The sequence below is a fragment of the Dicentrarchus labrax genome, unplaced genomic scaffold (genome assembly GCF_905237075.1).
Source record: "Dicentrarchus labrax unplaced genomic scaffold, dlabrax2021, whole genome shotgun sequence".
NCBI classification, from domain to species: Eukaryota; Metazoa; Chordata; class Actinopteri; family Moronidae; genus Dicentrarchus; species Dicentrarchus labrax.
In genome coordinates this window covers 20365647-20373699 of record NW_026136715.1, presented here as the reverse complement: position 1 = coordinate 20373699, position 8053 = coordinate 20365647, and the positions used below count along the sequence as shown (strand labels likewise).

General features: G+C 38.7%; 1 long non-coding RNA gene across 1 annotated transcript; it reads left to right on the top strand.

Annotated features, from left to right (window-relative positions):
• Positions 1 to 3146: 3146 nt before the first annotated feature.
• Positions 3147 to 7558, top strand: LOC127377000 (uncharacterized). Its single transcript, XR_007887601.1, has 4 exons — positions 3147 to 3275; positions 3666 to 3716; positions 5740 to 5801; positions 6956 to 7558. It is a non-coding gene; the product is annotated as an uncharacterized LOC127377000 (long non-coding RNA).
• Positions 7559 to 8053: the final 495 nt, after the last annotated feature.

Below are 8053 nucleotides of genomic sequence, written 5' to 3'. Positions count from 1 at the left end.
CCACAGGAAGGATGTGGAAAATGTTGGCTGAATAGAGAGAGAGAGAGGGATTTAGAAAGAGAATAAATCTGGGTTTTTACATTCATATCCAAAGCGACATGCTGTCAAAAGAAATCAAACACCTTTCTGTTATGAGTAACTCTCTCCATGTACATGTGAAGCCGCAGTGTATCCTCACGAGAAATGAGAAAGGTAGCGGGGACGACTGTTGGATAATGAAAGCAAGAGAGATGAGGTGATGAAAGAAAAAGTGGAGGAGAGAAGAGGAATGTGATAGAAAGACAGAACAGCTGTTGCAGTGTGTCTTTATCTGTCCTTGTTGTGCTCTACTAGCCACAACACATTTAGACTGAAAACCACCTGGAGACTGATGGTCACATTTAGGCATTTATGTGCATATTGTTACAGATGGGAGGGGGGCTCATATAGGCTGTTTGAGTGTTTGTGTGTGTTCCTCTTGGTGTGACCAGAGATGGATGTTGATTCTGAAGTCATTAGGGGATGAACCAGGCTTTAGCTGGCAGGCTGCGACCAGCCGGGTCTGCCTGCCACAGTTTGTCCTTGGGATTCAGACAATGAGACAAGAGATAAAGCACTTAGAAGGCTGTTATTAGCCCAAGAAAACCCATTTCTCTCTGTCTCCCTAGCTCCCTCCCTCTCTTTCTTTCAACATTCATGTGGTCTGGTCAATGTAAAAACATATATGCATGCTAGCAGGGATGCCCTCAGTATGTGATAATATACCCTTCCTTGGTTGATTTAAAAAAAAAAAAAAGGAATAAATGGCATCAGCACTTAATCATGCTCTGTAGGAAATCAGGAAATTAATTTGCATATAAATAATATTTAACATAAATATCTGTGTACTCCTTTTTCTTAGGTGGAAGTAACTTCATTTACTCAGAGCTACCAGAGCTTCATAATGGTCAAAAACACAAAGTCCTGTCAGAGCTCTGTAGAAACGTCAAGTGCAAAACAAACACTCCAAAAGTGCATGAAAATGATACATATGAATGTTTATTCCTGTAGCCAAATCTTGAAAACTGAGGACACTTGGCTGTTTCTAAAATAGTTTTTGGTGTAGCGATTAAACTAAAAGATATGCCACTGACATAAACAGAAAGACATTTTCAACAAAACTGTTTACATAAAGTATACATGGTCTGTTGTGTGGAGATTGGCATGAATTATTAACCATGTCCAGCCCTGCCATAGGGTTCAGATATTGAAAATGCTATAATGTGTTCTACAGCAACATTAAATACCATTACAAAATGTAAAGACCAATAATAAACAAATCAACATCAGTTTGAGTTTACTTTTATAAACATTACTACTTTCTACTGACTCTGAATATGTAATACCTAGATAATTGAGATCACAGACTTAATATATACTATACTTATTATTCGTCTCCTCATTCACAAAAATAACAAGTTCTGTTGCAATCACATTTGCCTTACTTTAATAAAAAGGTTGTGAAAGGAATACATCAACTTCTAAGTAAATAAAATGTATTTTCATAATAAGCAAGCTACATCATCCTATAGCAACCCATCCCTGCCTTTTCTCTTCTGCCTCAATCACATTTTTAGACTTATTTACATCCGCTTCATGAGGAAAATATCACCCAATTCACAAATGCAAATGAATTCACATAAGAAGCTCTCCAGTTTTTACCTTAGAGTTGGTGTGTTGACAGTTGTGTTGTTTCTGAAATTTTTAACAATATACAATATACAACACATTTTCGGCTAAAAAGAATTATAAAGAATGTACTGGTTCTAAATGGAGCCATGTATAATACATTTATCCCTTTGATGAGTTTATGCAAATCCTTTGACAGGAGGCTCCTTACTGCAATGAAACCTCACCTACATCATCAACATCATCACTTCTGCTTCTCAGTTTCCTTCAGGTCTCCGTGTCTGTCAGTCTGCCCCTAATGCATCTTTAAGCTAAAAAGCAGGATTTAAGCATCTGTTCACTCAGACTGATTTAATGGTATTCTGACCGGGAATGAAAGCCACCCAGGACCTCCTTGGTGCTAAATCTACATTGTCGTAGTATTGGATTAATACACTGAAAACAAAGTATAAAACAAAGACCATATCACCACATTCAGATACATGTAACTCGTCATGTTACAACTTGAGTGACAGAAATTCTCTCTTGCACAATGGCAAGTAATCTGCCTGCTAGTCACTTTTGCCACATTTTATGTGGATGTATAATCAGTGTTGATGGTAAATGTGATCAACTGAAGCAATAGATTCCTTTATGTTAATACTGACAGAGAACCGTAAAATCTGTCCTTTTTTTGGCACCAACACTGTCATTTGATAGCGAAAGTGAAAATAAATAATTTTCACCTCAACTATGTACCAGAGTGGGGCACCAGTTCATAAGAACACTTCATGCTGTGGCTGCTACAGTACTGTGGCAAACTAAACAAGGGCACTTTAGACCTAATTACAGAGGAAACAGTTTCCCAGTATTATGGGTGGGAAGGAATAATCCCCCTAATTCACCCCAGAGATAAGGGCATCCTAAACAAAGAAGTCATAATAATAAGACAATTTCTCTGGGCAAATTCCCACTAAGCTCCTCTGAATCCTATTACGCTCCATCGTAAGAGTTTTGTGAAGGTTTTTTGGGAGCAAATTCACTTCCTCCTCCTCCTCCTCCTCCGGCCACCTTGTTGCCCCCCCTGCTGTTCTTTCCTCTGATTGGATCAGCCCACACTCTGGCTGGACGGTGACCTTGTGTGCCATTGGTCAGTTTCGGGACGCAAGGTATGAAATCACCAGCAGAGCTTCATTAGGGGTTGGATTGAAGTAGCAAGTATTTCTCACACACTCACACTCACACACACACACACACACACACACACACACACACACACACACACACACGATCACACAGCCATTCCTGTCATTCCCAGGTCTTTATGAGAGCTTAGTAGAACTTAAACACTTGGGATTAGTTGAGACGTGAAGGATTTTTAACCAACAAATAATCCTTTTCTTTTCCGTGTGGCATGATCCCTTTCTCCTTACCCCTTTTGACAGGGGGAAAATGACAAGGAGAAGGAGCCTGGAGAGAGAAGGGAGGACAGTGAAGGACAGAGTGGGAAGAAGGGAGGAAAGAGATAAGGAAGACAGATGCATGACATTTTACATTTGAAACCTCAGTTTTTTTTAAAACCTCATCAGAGGAAAGCAGACTGTTCCAGCACTTCACTATCCTCCCATTGATAAAAACCCACGTTTTAGGTAATTACTACACTATTTATACCATTATTGTGCTGTTGTTTAGGTCGGAGGTCCTGTTACAATACAGACGTAGCTTTACTCCAACTTGCAGATATGATAATACTGATACTGAAATACAGATATAATATAAATAATAATACCCCCCAAAACAATTAAATCACATTTGACTTTTTAATTTGCCTGTACTCAATTGTATAGCACTGTACTTAGACTGTGTTTTATATCCTGTTGATTTCACATGTGATTATCAGTTTAGCTGTATGTGTTTCAGGTAGACCCGTATGGCTGCTGCGTCTGCCTGCCAGATTTTTTAGTTTGGTTTGTGTCATCACTGTCAGGTGTGTTTGTTCTGCCAGGTTCCTCTGTATGTGTGTGTTTGTGTGTTCACAGCTGTGTTTGCAGTACCAGGGAAGCGTTGGCAGTGATTTCTACCACGTGGAGGTGAGCCAGCTTGTGGTTTGTGTGCTTTGAGGGTGAAGTAGCATCATGCAGTTTGCCGCACCTTATTGAATACACAAACACACACACACACACACACACACACACACACACACACACACACACACACAACAGTACTAACTCTTCATCACGAACACACATTGAATCATGTTCATATATCAAACTAACCTTTATTCTCTAACAGCACAAACCCATAATTTACATCAGTGTTAACCTTAATTATAGTTTGGATGGCTCCCCTCATTATTTGGTTAATGCCTGTGCAGTAATTTACAAAGTTATGAAATGTTAAATGATGTGTTTTTGCAGGTTTGGTACGGCCCCTAATTCATACCATTACAATGTTTTGATGAGTTGAGATGGCAAGCTAACAAGTGTTAATTAGGTTGCATAATGCAGTGTCATGAGAACCAACAAAGAAACAAAGTCAAAGTACATACATAATACATCATCAGCTCCTTCCTCCTTTGCTCCTACCATAGAGAATATGACTTTGATGGGAACAAAGGAGGAAGTCAGGTGACTTATATATGGTGACAAAGTCCTTATATCCAGGAGGTCGAGGTGGATGGACGGGTAGATGAAACATTTCCCGGTTCCAGCTGACGGTCATAATTTTCTTTTCAGCAAGATTGTTCTGTAACCTTACCCACAAAGTTCCCATTTTGACCCAAATAACCATGTTTCCCTAAACCTTACCAAGTTGTTTTTGTGTTTAAACTTTAACTGTAGCTTAGTCACATCATAAGACAGATTTATTTCAACAGTGACAGACACAGACAAATGATATCATCCCCATGATAAGGGTGTCAGATCAGTAGAAGCTTTTGTGTCGTTCTAGAGGGCACTGGACAAACAATGCATTTTGTCGAGTACTTTTGAGGACTTTAGATGATGGATCCATTTAGATGACAGATCCATCTGTGCCATGGCATAAGTTTTACCCCTGTCAGCATTAAAGTTATGCTGATTATTTGCATGCTTTTAGGTTATTATGAATGTATTGTCTGTTTTGGTTAGGAAACAGAATCACATTGATCAGGAGAATCGGATTTGCAGTTGACAGCAAGGTAACACCTGTGAGAAACAGCTGTGTGCAGCTTTTCTTGGCTGCCAATCTTTGGCTGAGTCTGATTGTGATCTTTGCACTCACAGTGTGAATTGTCTGTCATTATAAGCCACCACCCTTAACCCTCTACATGTCCCTTAGAGGTCATGTTAGAGGTCAGATTAGTCATCAAAGAGAATAATAAAACAACATACACAGAACGAACAACTCAGTCTCAAGAACACCCTAAAGTGAAGCACTGTGTTATCGCACATCAAGGCGGAGGGATATCGTGGTTAGATTACTAATCCTAGCCCCATTATGCACTTAATCTCTCCTTTCTAAATCTCAGCATGGATAAACTCCCTCTAATACATTTCCTAACAGCTTGTCAGCGCCTGTCAGTCACCATGACAACCTGTCAGTTCCCTTGGTTTGGTTGCTGCTGTCCCGTCAGTCACTGCTGTTGGCTCAGTCATGGGGATCAGGCTAAGTGTTTACAGGCACCTTGGGGTCACCAAGAGTTCATGACCTTTGACTTTGGGCACCCTAGATGTTTTAAGGGTGTGTGCTGTGTTCCTGAGCAAGTTGGTGCTTTTAATGTTTTTATAGGGTTTTTTTTTCCTCGTAATTATACATGAATGGCTGAACTTGGCCTTTGTTAGCATTGGAAAGCATTTCAAAGTTTTTTGGATGACACCAGCATGTCTTCACACCTCCTTCAAATAAAATGAAATGTGAGATGTTTATGTACTTGAGGCTGTTGGCTGTGGGCTTAAATCCATTTTTTGTTCTCAACATGTATTTGTCACTACACGACCTGCTTGTGGTTAATGTTACACGTGTCAACTTGTCAGTTTTATGAATGGGATTCTTAATATTGTGTATATTTTTATAGCGTACGGGTGGATGCGTGTATAGTACATGTCTGTGAGTCTCTGTGTGTGTGTTTTCCAGGACATAGTTGGTCCATGATGGCTGTTGGCTTACAGACAGGCCCTGACAACAGCAGTCTGCAGGTACTCTCTGGACATGTCTGCCTGTCTCTCTATCCTGTGGTTTAAAATAACAGTTTGAGTATTTGAGCAGTTCAGTGAATGACATTTGGAAAAACAGCTGCTTTAACACGGCTAAATCCAATGCTTACTGTGTAACAGGGTTGTTATTCCACAAGCTTCATGTGTACACCAGTGTACTGGAAAACTTGTCGACATTACACACAGCTGACATTATGGTTTGGAGCTCATTATTTTGATTTAGTTACTCATAAAAAAAAAAGATTGAACTCAAAGTCCTAGCTCTAGTGCTTGTTTCACACCAGAAAAAGTTGTTCCACGAATAACAAGATTAAGTGTGTTTATTCACGCTAGCGTCTCTCTAAGGCTAAACACTTCATCATGCTAACATTCTCAATGACAATGCTAAAATGGTGAACATGGAAAACACACCTGCTTAACATGAGCATATCATTTTGGCGTGATAGGTTGCTAACATTTGCTTATTAGCACCAAACACGAAGCTGAGGTTGAGTTTTACAGACATTTGGTAATGGATCAGTAGTATTGGCCAAATAAAAATATAAATATTTTGATCTCATGGTGACTCTAGATGAGAAATAAAGGAATCATCAAAGTTATTACAATCTGGTTTGAGAAACATGAATATCTGTGTCAGATTCCATTGCAATCCATCCAACAGACACTGAGGTATATTACAAAATACCAAAACAATGATTGGGGGAAAATTAATCATAAAAATGCAAATTAAAGCTCAGGAAAAAGAACGTTTTCAATGTAATAATATGTATTTTATCATTATTACTTCTGCTGTAACTTAACTTCCTCTTATTTTTTTAAAATCACCCTTTGTTTCATCTGTAAGCCATATGAGGGAAGAAGAAAGCAAGAGAGAAATGTAAAACAGAAAATTTTTTGAGAAAGAAATGTGAGTAGTTATTGTGCTCCAAGAGAGCTTAAAAAAACAATCCACCACCCACACTGCATGTGAGTGTGATGTAGATGATATAGCTGTGTTAGAGGTCATGTGAATGTTAGAATGCAAGGCTAATGCTTGTGCTTTCTTTTCATTGTGTTTTACCTGTTTTCTATAGCGTGTGTCTGTGCACTGGCTGATACATTTGTGTATAATATATGTGCTGTGTCTGTGTTTACAGAATAAACATGATTTCAGGCCCTGAGGGTGTAAAGGCAAGCTAGTGCAGATCTCTTTCTTTACTGCACAGCTCATCTCTCTGGGCCCTAACCTTTAACCTTTGACCTTTAACCCCTCATCATATATACTGGCAGCCAAACAACACGTTATCCACAGGGACTACAGGTAAATTAACAATATGGCATATTATATTCATTGTCTTGGTAAACTGCTAAAATTAGGGGGAAAATGTTTTTCTCCTCTTCTTTTAGCACTGTAGTTGTAGCTAATGTTTTCTACCACATGTAAACTCATCAGGATCATGTAATTAATTGTCCTCAAACTCTGCAATACTTTTACGCCCTCCATCACTTCTCTTTCCTATTGACATCTGCCCACCTACCCTCACCCATACTCTAGGGACCACGTGAGGTGAGTTTCAACTGAGCTGCTTGGGGCAAGATGAGCTCACAGGTAACTTCACCCCCGTCCTTCCTCCTCCTTCTCCCCTTCCTGTCGGCCAAACAGGTCTCTACCTGTCCAGGTGAGCCAATAGCCCTGTCACTCCTACCCCTAACACCGTTTTGTTTTACTACTTTTGAAACTGGGTGAGGGGTTTATAATATGTAAAACACACAAACTATAGTTACATTAAAAATAAAGCACTTACTCATTGTGGGATCTTGGCTCTCATTTGCTTATTTTGTCTTGAAAACTTAAAATAACTTAAATATAGTAAATTGTTTTACATATTTGTTGTCTGTAAAATTAACAATTATCTTGTACAAGTGCAACTAATATATTAAAAAAGTGTTATAATTTAATACTTAATTTCCAATATACTTTAAATAGAAAACAGTGACCACAGGGCAGGCATGTGTTGTGTGATAATTTTGACTAAATACTGATTCTGATTCTGTTTGGATGCTAATACAACATATTTATAACACTTAAACAATTTAAGCTATACTTCACCTATATAGTATCTCACAGTAGGTTTATTTGGGTTAATTTTTTGCATTTTATATTTACCATTTCTACATTTTCATGTCTGTGAAACAAAGTAACAGAGGAAACATTACAGTAGAAGTGACCAAACATTTTATGTTTGAATACATTG